The sequence below is a fragment of the Mercurialis annua genome, linkage group LG1-X, assembly GCF_937616625.2.
Source record: "Mercurialis annua linkage group LG1-X, ddMerAnnu1.2, whole genome shotgun sequence".
Lineage (NCBI taxonomy): Eukaryota > Viridiplantae > Streptophyta > Magnoliopsida > Malpighiales > Euphorbiaceae > Mercurialis > Mercurialis annua.
The window spans coordinates 4,272,278-4,284,748 of record NC_065570.1 but is presented as its reverse complement, the minus strand read 5'-3'; the positions used below and the strand labels follow the sequence as shown (position 1 = coordinate 4,284,748).

Genomic DNA, 12,471 nt, shown 5'->3' with positions numbered 1-12,471 from the left:
CCGGCGGATCTGAGACTGGGAAAAAGGAAAAGGCCCTGACGTCCGAAGTCCGATACTGCAGAAAAAGGTTAGTTTACACTTGATGATTACTCGTTCTAATTTGATTTTCGTTCCCGGTTACTTGATTAACGTTTTACCCCGTGATAATTTTTTCCGATTGCTAATAATTGTGTTTGATTTCTGGTTTCAAATCAATTTTGTCTTAATTACTGTCTTACCCCGGGAAACAACGTACACTTCAAAAAAATAAAATAGTGAAATGGTAATTTTTCCGATTCTGGTTTCAAATCAAATTTGTCTTAATTACTGTCTTACCCCAGGAAACAAATTTTTCCGATTCTGGTTTCAAATCAATTTTGTCTTAATTACTGTCTTACCCCGGAAAACAACGTACGCTTCAAAAAAATAAAATAGTGAAATGGTAATTTTTCCGATAAATTTACTACTATTTAACCCACCCGGCCACCTGATTGTTTTCTCAGTTCCTTTCCCAGTTGAATTAGTTTTTTCCAGTTGAATTAAATTCACCTTTTCTCAATGCATTTCCTTGTTGAATTAAACTCACTTTTTCTCAGTGCATTTCCTTCTATTTTTTTTTACTAAATTTCTTCCGTCATTTTCCACTATGCCTCCTAAGACTAAGCCCAAAGGTGTCACCACCGCAAAACCGACGGGAAGCGGTAGCTAGTTGTGCAAGGAGTGTAATCATCTGCTTATCAGCCACCAGCTCCTGACAGAACATCGCGCTGAATATCCCACCACTACGAAACCCACCAAAAATGCTAAGCCAAAGGCAGGTTTAGTTTAGTCCATTTTTTATTTTAATTTCTGGCTTTTTCTTTTTTAATCTCTGGCTTTTTCTAATTTCTCTTCTCTTTTTGTCCTATATATGTTTAGGAAGGCGGCGCTGATCTATAAACCGCCGAAAAAGATGACAAGAGTAATGATAATTCGCTTTTATTGAATCTTTATTGCGTTGTTTCTTTATTGTTGATTTCTGATATTTGTTTATATTTTTCTATATTGCATTTATTAATCATTGATTCTTTTAATTGTTTTTCTTGAATCTTTATTGCGCTGTTTCTTTATTGTTGATTTCTGATATTTGTTTATATTTTTTTATTACATTTATTAATCATTGGTTTCTTTTATTTGCTTTTCTTGAATCTTTATTGCGTTGTTTCTTTATTGTTGATTTCTAATATTTGTTTATATTTTTTTTATTGTATTTATTAATCATTGGTTTCTTTTATTTGCTTTTCTTTAATCTTTATTGTGTTGTTTCTTTATTGTTGATTTCTGATATTTGTTTATATTTTTCTTTATTATATTTATTAATTAATGGTTTTTTTATTTGATTTTCTTTAATCTTTATTGCGTTGTTTCTCTGTTCTTGATTTCTGACCAACTATATTTGTTTATATTTTTATTCATTGCTTTTATTAATCATTGATTTCTTTTATTTGCTTTTCTTTAATCTTTATTGCGTTGTTTATCTGTTCTTAATTTCTGACCAATTATATTTGTTTATATTTTTTTTTATTGCATTTATTAATCATGTTTAATTTCATTGGTTTCTTTTATTTGCTTTTCTTTTTCCTTTATTGCGTTGATTTCTGCCCACTGTATTTGTTTATTAAGCATGTTTTTGTAATTAGGCTTCTGATTCTAATCTATTAGTTAGAATGAATTCGTGTTGATTATTTTGAACTTATTAGGATTCTGATTTCCCCTCAGTGATGTGTGTAGCTGCGGTGATTGCAAGTTCAAGTGAGGAAGGTCTTATTCAAATTTCATAATGTAAATAAATACATTTAGGGTATATTTTTAATTTTCATCTAGTTGAGGTCCAATCTAACTTGTTGATATATGAGAAACTCAACGGTTATATTTTGTTGGTTTTGCCCTGTGCCGTAGGCTGTTAGTAGGTGTCATGATCCTTTTGTAAAAGGATGCACTTTTGGTTTCTTTTGTTTGCTCTGTTAGTTGTTGTTGCCTTAGATTGTTCCTCAGTTAGGGGTGAAGAAAGATCAAATTTTAGAATAGTGAACTGTTCATTTTCATAGTTTAATGCGTTTTAAGGTGCTCCAAATTGTATTTGTTTTTTAAAAACAAATTATTTCGATTTTGACAGTTCACCTTTTTATTTTCATTTTAAATTTTGAAAATCAAAATTAACAGGATCGTCCGGTTTTGGTTTTTTTTAATTTTTATAATTTCCGTTTTGAACTGAACCTATTGATATTTTTTAAATGCGACTGGTTTTTCAATATTAAAAATCAAAATTAATCGAACCATTCAAAGAGAGGGAAAAATCAACTTGGTTTTCAGTTTTTTTATCGGTTTTGTTTTAGGTTTTGTTGTTTTTGGTTTCGCCAAATTTAAAGAAATAAATTTTTAAACTTAATCGAATCCATTTGATTAAACACCTAAACGTATATGGGTTTGCCTTAGATGAATCCATCCACATTTAGAGTTCAACTCGTGCGAGTTTGGGTTCGGCTCGAGTAACTGGTATTATAAATATAAACCACTAGCGGGCTAGGCTAGGCCTCCTCCATGTACATTTATTGTAAAATGAGGCCTAATAGAGTTGGGGTACAAAATAAGCACCAAAGTGAGATGACAAACCCTAAAGATCTTCCCTCTTCATTCTTTGTAACTTTTTTCTCTCTATTACTTTTGCAGTCTCCATGTCTTATGTTCTACATCACACAGTTTTAACCCTTTATCTGTACCTTTTTCTGGCGGATCTGAGACTAGGAAAAGGGAAAAGGCCCTGAGGTTCGAAGAAGTCCGATACTGCAGAAAAAGGTTAGTTTACACTTGATGATTACTCGTTCTAAATTGATTTTCGTTACCGGTTACTTGTTTAACGTTTTACCCCGTGATAATTTTTTCCGATTGCTAATAATTGTGTTTGATTTCTGGTTTCAAATCGATTTTGTCTTAATTACTGTCTTACCTGGGAAACAACGTACACTTCAAAAAAATAAAATAGTGAAATGGTAATTTTTTTAATTCTAGTTTCAAATCGAATTTGTCCTAATTACTGTTTTACCCCGGGAAACAAAAATTTTCTGATTCTGGTTTCAAATCGATTTTGTCTTAATTACTGTCTTACCCCGAGAAACAACATACACTTCAAAAAAATAAAATAGTGAAATGATAATTTTTTCGATAAATTTACTACTATTTAACCCACCAGGCCACCTAATTTTTTTCTCAGTTCCTTTCCCAGTTGAATTAGTTTTTCCCAGTTGAATTAAACTCACCTTTTCTCAGTGCATTTCCTTGTTGAATTAAACTCACTTTTTCTCAGTGCATTTCCTTCTATTTCTTTTTACTAAATTTTTTCTATCATTTTTCATTATACCTCCTAAGACTAAGGCCAGGGGTGTCACCACCGCAAAACCGACGGGAAGCGGTTGCTGGTTGTGCAAGGAGTGTAATCATCTGATCATCATCCATCGGCTCCTGACAGAACATCGCGCTGAACATCCCACCACTACGAAACTCTACCAAAAATGTTAAGCCAAAGGTAGGTTTAGTTTAGTCCATTTTTTATTTTAATTTCTGGCTTTTTCTTTTTTAATTTATGGCTTTTTCTAATTTCTCTTCTCTTTTTGTCCTATAGATGTTTAGGAAGGCGACGCAGATCTATAAACCGCCAAAAAAGATGACAAGAGTAATGATTATTCTCTTTTATTGAATCTCTATTCCGTTGTTTCTTTATATTGATTTCTGATATTTGTTTATATTTTTCTTTATTGCATTTATTAATCATTGGTTTCTTTTATTTGTTTTTCTTGAATCATTATTGCGTTGTTTCTTTATTGTTGATTTTTGATTTTTGTTTAAATTTTTCTTTATTGCATTTATTAATCATTGGTTTCTTTTATTTGCTTTTCTTGAATCGTTATTGCGTTGTTTCTTTATTGTTGATTTCTGATATTTGTTTATATTTTTCTTTATTGCATTTATTTATTATTGGTTTCTTTTATTTGCTTTTCTTTAATCTTTATTGCGTTTTTTCTTTATTTTTGATTTCTGATATTTATTTATATTTTCTTTATTGCATTTATTAATTATTGGTTTTTTATTTGATTTTCTTTAATCTTTATTGCGTTTTTTCTCTGTTCTTGATTTCTGACCAACTATATTTGTTTATATTTTTATTCATTGCATTTATTAATCATTGGTTTCTTTTATTTGCTTTTCTTTAATCTATATTGCGTTGTTTCTCTGTTCTTGATTTCTGACCAACTACATTTGTTTATATTTTTTTTATTGCATTTATTAATCATGTTTAATTTCATTGGTTTCTTTTATTTGCTTTTCTTTTTTCTTTATTGTGTTGATTTCTACCCACTGTATTTGTTTATTAAGCATATTTTTGTAATAAGGCTTCTGATTCTAATCTATTAATTAGAATGAATTCTTGTTGATTATTTTGAACTAATTAGGGTTCTGATTTTCCCTCAGTGATGTGTGTAGCTGCGGTGATTGCAAGGTCAAGTGAGGAAGGTCTTCTTCAGATTTCATAATGTAAATAAATACATTTAGGGTATATTTTTAATTTTCATCTAGTTGAGGTCCAATCTAACTTGTTGATATGTGAGAAACTCAACGGTTATATTTTGTTGGTTTTGCCCTGTGCCGTAGGCTGTTAGTGGGTGTCATGATCCTTTTGTAAAAGGATGCACTTTTGGTTTCTTTTGTTTGCTCTGTTAGTTGTTGTTGACTTAGATTGTTCCTCAGTTAGGGGTGAAGAAAGATCAAATTTTAAAACAGTGAACTGTTCATTTTCATAGTTTAATGTATTTTAAGGTGCTCCAAATTGTATTTGTTTTTTAAAAACAAATTTATTTTGATTTTGGCTGTTTACCTTTTTATTTTCATTTTGAATTTTGAAAACCAGAATTAACAGGACCGTCCGGTTTTGGTTTTTTTAATTTGTATAATTGCCGTTTTGAACTGAACCTATTGATTTTTTTTAAATGCGACCGTTTTTTGGTTAAGCTCGATTTTGATTTGTTTTACCATCGGTTTGATTTTTGTTCGGTCTGGTTTTTGAATATTAAAAATCAAAATTAATCGAACCATTCAAAGAGAGGGAAAATATCAACTTGGTTTTCAGTTTTTTTGTCGGTTTTGTTTTAGGTTTTGTTTTTTTCGGTTTCGCCAAATTTAAAGAAATAAATTTTTAAACTTAATCGAATCCATTTGTTTAGACACCTAAACGTATATGGGTTTGCCTGAGATGAATCCATCCACATATAGAGTTCAACTCGTGCGAGTTTGGGTTCGGCTCGAGCAACTGGTATTATAAATATAAACCACTAGTGGGCTAGGCTGGGCCTCCTCCATGTACATTTATTGTAAAATGAGGCCTGGTAGAGTTGGGGTACAAAATAAGCATCAAAATGAGATGACAAACCCTAAACAGCTTCCCTCTTCATTCTTTGTAACTTTTTTTCTCTCTATTACTTCTGCAGTCGCCATGTCTTATGTTCTCCATCACACAGTTTTAACCCTTTATCTGTACCTTTTTCTGGCGGATCTGAGACTGGAAAAAAGGAAAAGGCCCTGAGGTCTGAAGATGTCCGATACTGCAGAAAAAGGTTAGTTTACACTTGATGATTACTCGTTCTAAATTTATTTTCGTTACCGGTTACTTGATTAACGTTTTACCCCGTGATAATTTTTTTTTGATTTCTAATAATTGTGTTTGATTTCTGGTTTCAAATCGATTTTATCTTAATTACTGTCTTACCCCGGGAAACAACATGCACTTCAAATAAATAAATTAGTGAAATGGTAATTTTTTTGATTCTGGTTCCAAATCGAATTTGTCCTAATTACTGTCTTACCCCGGGAAACAAATTTTTCCGATTCTGGTTTCAAATCGATTTTGTCTTAATTACTGTCTTACCCCGGGAAACAACGTACACTTCTAAAAAATAAAATAGTGAAATGGTAATTTTTCCGATAAATTTACTACTATTCAACCCACCCGGCCACCTGATTTTTTTCTCAGTTCCTTTCCCAGTTGAATTAGTTTTTCCCAGTGAATTAAACTCACATTTTCTCAGTGCATTTCCTTGTTGAATTAAACTCACCTTTTCTCAATGCATTTCCTTGTTGAATTAAACTCACTTTTTCTCAGTGCATTTACTTCTATTTCTTTTTATTAAATTTATTATGTCATTTTCCACTATGCCTCCTAAGACTAAGGCCAAGGGTGTCACCACCACAAAACCGACGGGAAGCGGTTGCTGGTTGTGCAAGGAGTGTAATCATCTGATCATCATCCACCGGCTCCTGACAGAACATCGCGCTGAACATCCCACCACTACGAAACTCTACCAAAAATGTTAAGCCAAAGGTAGGTTTAGTTTAGTCCATTTTTTATTTTAATTTCTGGCTTTTTCTTTTTTAATTTATGGCTTTTTCTAATTTCTCTTCTCTTTTTGTCCTATAGATGTTTAGGAAGGCGGCACAGATCTATAAACCGTCGAAAAAGATGACAAGAGTAATGATTATTCTCTTTTATTGAATCTCTATTGCGTTGTTTCTTTATATTGATTTCTGATATTTGTTTATATTTTTCTTTATTGCATTTATTAATCATTGGTTTCTTTTATTTGTTTTTCTTGAATCATTATTGCGTTGTTTCTTTATTGTTGATTTTTGATATTTGTTTAAATTTTTCTTTATTGCATTTATTAATCATTGGTTTCTTTTATTTGCTTTTCTTGAATCTTTATTGCGTTGTTTCTTTATTGTTGATTTCTGATATTTGTTTATATTTTTTTTTATTGTATTTATTAATCATTGGTTTCTTTTATTTGCTTTTATTTAATCTTTATTGCGTTGTTTTTTTATTGTTGATTTCTATTATTTGTTTATATTTTTCTTTATTGCATTTATTAATTATTGTTTTTTTATTTTCTTTAATATTTACTTGCGTTGTTTTTTTGTTCTTGATTTCTGACCAACTATATTTGTTTATATTTCTGTTCACTACATTTATTAATCATTGGTTTTTTTATTTGCTTTTCTTTAATCTTTATTGCGTTATTTCTCTGTTCTTAATTTCTGACCAACTATATTTGTTTATATTTTTCTTTATTGCATTTATTAATCATGTTTAATTTCATTAGTTTCTTTTATTTGCTTTTCATTTTTCTTTATTGCGTTGATTTCTGCCCACTGTATTTGTTTATTAAGCATATTTTTGTAATAAGGCTTCTGATTCTAATCTATTAATTAGAATGAATTCGTGTTAATTATTTTGAACTAATTAGGGTTCTGATTTTCCCTCAGTGATATGTGTAGCTGCGGTGATTGCAAGTTCAAGTGAGGAAGGTCTTATTCAGATTTCATAATGTAAATAAATACATTTAGGGTATATTTTTTAATTTTCATCTAGTTGAGGTCCAATCTAACTTGTTGATATGTGAGAAACTCAACGGTTATATTTTGTTGGTTTTGCCCTGTGCCCTGTGCCGTAGGCTGTAAGTGGGTGTCATGATCCTTTTGTAAAAGGATGCACTTTTGGTTTCTTTTGTTTGCTCTGTTAGTTGTTGTTGACTTAGATTGTTCCTCAGTTAGGGGTGAAGAAAGATCAAATTTTAAAACAGTGAACTGTTCATTTTCATAGTTTAATGCATTTTAAGGTGCTCCAAATTGTATTTGTTTTTTAAAAACAAATTTATTTTGATTTTGGCTGTTTACCTTTTTATTTTCATTTTGAATTTTGAAAACCGGAATTAACAGGACCGTCCGGTTTTGATTTTTTTAATTTATATAATTGCTGTTTTGAACTGAACCTATTGATTTTTTTTAAATGCGACCGTTTTTTGGTTAAGCTCGATTTTGATTTGTTTTACCATCGTTTTGATTTTTGTTCGGTCTGGTTTTTGAATATTAAAAATCAAAATTAATCGAACCATTCAAAGAGAGGGAAAATATCAACTTGGTTTTCAGTTTTTTTGTCGATTTAGTTTTAGGTTTTGTTTTTTTTCGGTTTCGTCAAATTTAAAGAAATAAATTTTTAAACTTAATCGAATCCATTTGTTTAGACACCTAAACGTATATGGGTTTGCCTGAGATGAATCCATCCACATTTAGAGTTCAACTCGTGCAAGTTTGGGTTCGGCTTGAGTAACTGGTATTATAAATATAAACCACTAGTGGGCTAGGATGGGCCTCCTCCATGTACATTTATTGTAAAATGAGGTCTAGTAGAGTTGGGGTACAAAATAAGCACCAAAATAAGATGACAAACCCTAAACAGCTTCCCTCTTCATTCTTTGTAACTTTTTTCTCTCTATTACTTTTGCAGTCGCCATATCTTATATTCTCCATCGACGGATCTGAGACTGGGAAAAAGGAAAAGGCCCTGAGGTCCGAAGAAGTCCAATACTACAGAAAAAGGTTAGTTTACACTCGATGATTACTCATTCTAAATTGATTTTCGTTCCCGGTTACTTGATTAACGTTTTACCCCGCGATAATTTTTTCCGATTGCTAATAATTGTGTTTGATTTCTGGTTTCAAATCGATTTTGTCTTAATTATTGTCTTACCCCGGGAAACAACGTACACTTCAAAAAAATAAAATAGTGAAATGGTAATTTTTCCGATTCTGGTTTCAAATCGAATTTGTCTTAATTACTGTCTTATCCCGGGAAACAAATTTTTTCGATTCTGGTTTCAAATCGATTTTGTCTTAATTACTGTCTTACCCCGAAAAACAACGTACACTTAAAAAAAATAAAATAGTGAAATGGTAATTTTTCCGATTCTGGTTTCAAATCGATTTTGTCTTAATTACTGTTTTAACCTGGGAAACAAATTTTTCCGATTCTGGTTTCAAATCGATTTTATCTTAATTACTGTCTTACCCCGGGAAACAACGTACACTTCAAAAAAATAAAATAGTGAAATGGAAATTTTCCTGATAAATTTACTACTATTTAACCCACCGGCCACCTGATTTTTTTCTCAATTCCTTTCCCAGTTGATTAGTTTTTCCCAGTTGAATTAAACTCACCTTTTCTCAGTGTATTTCCTTGTTGAATTAAACTCACCTTTTCTCAGTGCATTTCCTTCTATTTCTTTTTACTAAATTTTTTTTGTCATTTTCCACCATGCCTCTTAAGACTAAGCCAAAGGGTGTCACCGCCGCAAAACCGACGGGAAGCGGTGGCTGGTTGTGCAAGCAATTCAATCATCTACTCAACAGCCACCCGCTCCTGACAGAACATCGCGCTGGACATCCCACCACTACGAAACCCACTAAAAATGCGAAGCCAAAGGTAGGTTTAGTCCATTTTTATTTTAATTTCTGACTTTTTCTTTTTTAATTTCTGGCTTTTTCTAATTTCTCTTCTCTTTTTTTCCTATAGATGTTTAGGAAGGCGGTGCTTAGGGGTGAGCAAGAACCGAACCAAACCGAAAAATCAAACCGAACTGAATATTGATGTTTGGTTTGGTTTTTCGGTGAAAACGGTTTGGTTTAGTTTCTACTCTAGGTAAAGTTTGGTGTTCGGTGTTCGGTATGGTTTGAGTGTTTTGAAAACCGAACCGACCGAAAAACCGAATTAACCGAATTTTAATATAATATATATATATATATATATATTAAAAATAATATACATATATACTTACATTTATAAATTTTTTGTCTTTATATCTTAATTATTATTGATATATGAGTTAATAATTGTTATTTAAACATATATGGAAATTTATTATACTCTAATTATTTAATATTTCAATTAATTTTAATATAAAATTTTTGTAAAAAATAGAAAATGGTGAAATTCGGTTTTAACGAACTGAACCGTACCGAACCGAAATTTTTGGTTTGGTTTGGTTCAGTTTTTTCACCTCCAAACTAAAAGTTCGATTCGGTTCAGTTTGGGAATTTTCCAAACCGAAAAACCGAAAAAATTCCAACCGAACCGATCGATGCTCACCCCTAGCGGCCCTGATCTATAAACCGCCGAAAAGGATGACAAATGTAATGATTATTCGCTTTTCTTAAATCTTTATTGCGTTGTTTCTTTATTGTTGATTTCTGATATTAGTTTATATTTTTTTTATTGCATTTATTAATTATTGGTTTTTTTATTTGATTTTCTTTAATCTTTATTGCGTTGTTTCTATGTTCTTGATTTCTGACCAACTATATTTTTTTATATTTTTGTTCATTGCATTTATTAATCATTGGTTTCTTTTATTTGCTTTTCTTTAATATTTATTGCGTTGTTTCTCTGTTCTTGATTTCTGACCAACTATATTTGTTTATATTTTTCTTTATTACATTTATTAATCATGTTTAATTTCATTGGTTTTTTTTTATTTGCTTTTCTTTTTTTTACTGCATTGATTTCTGCCCACTGTATTTGTTTATTAAGCATGTTTTTGTAATTAGGCCTCTGATTCTAATCTATTAATTAGAATGAATTCGTGTTGATTATTTTGAACTAATTAGGGTTCTGATTTTCCCTCAGTGATATGTGTAGCTGCGGTAATTGCAAGTTCAAGTGAGGAAGGTCTTATTCAGATTTCATAATGTAAATAAATACATTTAGGGTATATTTTTAATTTTCATCTGGTTGAGGTCCAATCTAACTTGTTGATATGTGAGAGACTCAACGATTATATTTTGTTGGTTTTGCCCTGTGCCGTAGGCTGTTAGTGGGTGTCATGATCCTTTTGTAAAAGGATGCACTTTTGGTTTCTTTTCTTTGCTTTGTTAGTTGTTGTTGCCTTAGATTGTTCCTGAGTTATGGGTGAAGAAAGATCAAATTTTAGAACAGTGAACTGTTCATTTTCATAGTTTAATGCCTTTTAAGGTGCTCCAAATTATATTTGTTTTTTAAAAACAAATTTATTTCGATTTTGGCTGTTTACCTTTTTATTTTCATTTTGAATTTTGAAAACCGGAATTAACAGGACTATCCGGTTTTGATTTTTTTTATTTGTATAATTTCCGTTTTGAACTGAACCTATTGATTTTTTTTTAAATGCGACCGTTTTTTGGTTAAGCTCGATTTTGATTTGTTTTACCATCGGTTTGATTTTTGTTTGGTCTGGTTTTTGAATATTAAAAATCAAAATTAATCGAACCATTCAAAGAGAGAGAAAAAATCAACTTGGTTTTCAGTTTTTTTATCGGTTTAGTTTCAGGTTTTGTTTTTTTTGGTTTCGCCAAATTTAAAGAAATAAATTTTTAAATTTAATCGAATCCATTTGTTTAGACACCTAAACGTATATGGGTTTGCTTGAGATGAATCCATACACATTTCAATTCGTGCGGGTTTGGGTTCGGCTCGAGTAACTGGTGTTCTTTTTATTAAAACGCCTAAGTGGCATTTTTGTCCTCCTTTTAATATTATAATAATTTTGGTAGATTCTTCGGTTATTAAAATTTTAAATATTGTTTATTATAAATTGATTCTTTATCGGTTCGGTCAGTTAGAATTTTTTTAAGATTGTGTCTGGATATACAAATTTGGATTTGAAGTTTGTACTCCATGATTTCTTGAGTTAGACAATATTACCCTTACAGCTTCTTTGTCTATTTTTCTCTTCTTTAATGTACCCGCCAACCATTTTAATTGAATTAGAAACTTTTTGACAAAATACATATTTGACTTCTTAATTATTAATAAATTTTAGAGAAAATAACAACAATACCCAACAAAATGGCTTCTTTTTTCAGAGCATCTCCAATGGGATGCTACTTTTTATGCTAAATTTAGCATGAATAAGTGATAAAATGCTATAGATAGCATAGCATTTTAAATTTTACTCCAATGCACAAAGTTAAAAAGAAATGTTATAATTATTTATTAAGATAATTATCTCTTAATTTTATTAATTGCTAATTTTTTAATAATTTTTTTAATTAAATATTTTAAACTAAAATTTATGTAATATTTTTTTAATTTAATAATGAACTTTTCAAAAGATATAATTAAAAGAATCAATGAATTATATAAAAATAAATTATTTAATTTTTTTATTATATTGATGTATGGTCTACTATTAAAAAATCAAATCGATGTTGTAAAATTAAATAGAAACACAAAAATTAAAATGAAAAAAGTAAAAAAAAATAAAAAAAGTAGGTTAAAATAATAAATGCAAAAAATGACCGTGGTAAAATTGTAATTAATAGTGAATTGCTATTGGTTGTTGAATTTTAGCATATGCTATAGTCTGTGCTAAATTTAGCACGTGATATAGCATATGCTAAATTTAGCACAAGCTATAGCACTGCATTGGAGATGCATTTTAAAATTAAATGCTAAATTATAGCATTAGCACTTTATTTTAGCATTGCATTGGAGATGCTCTCATCAATTATAATTTAACTTATAATATTTTCATTGTTACCATTTTCTTTTCATAACCACTAGCATTCTGCATTTATTTTCAACACCACCACTTT

General features: G+C 30.2%; 2 long non-coding RNA genes across 2 annotated transcripts; both read left to right on the top strand.

The window, feature by feature from the left end:
* Nucleotides 1–2,507: 2,507 nt before the first annotated feature.
* On the top strand, nucleotides 2,508–4,776 carry LOC126665766 (uncharacterized). Its single transcript, XR_007637691.2, has 4 exons — nucleotides 2,508–2,814; nucleotides 3,385–3,541; nucleotides 3,638–3,688; nucleotides 4,486–4,776. It is a non-coding gene; the product is annotated as an uncharacterized LOC126665766 (long non-coding RNA).
* Nucleotides 4,777–8,204: 3,428 nt separating this feature from the next.
* LOC126665979 (uncharacterized) lies at nucleotides 8,205–9,560 on the top strand. The gene is made up of 3 exons (XR_008790616.1): nucleotides 8,205–8,442; nucleotides 9,170–9,325; nucleotides 9,416–9,560. It is a non-coding gene; the product is annotated as an uncharacterized LOC126665979 (long non-coding RNA).
* Nucleotides 9,561–12,471: the final 2,911 nt, after the last annotated feature.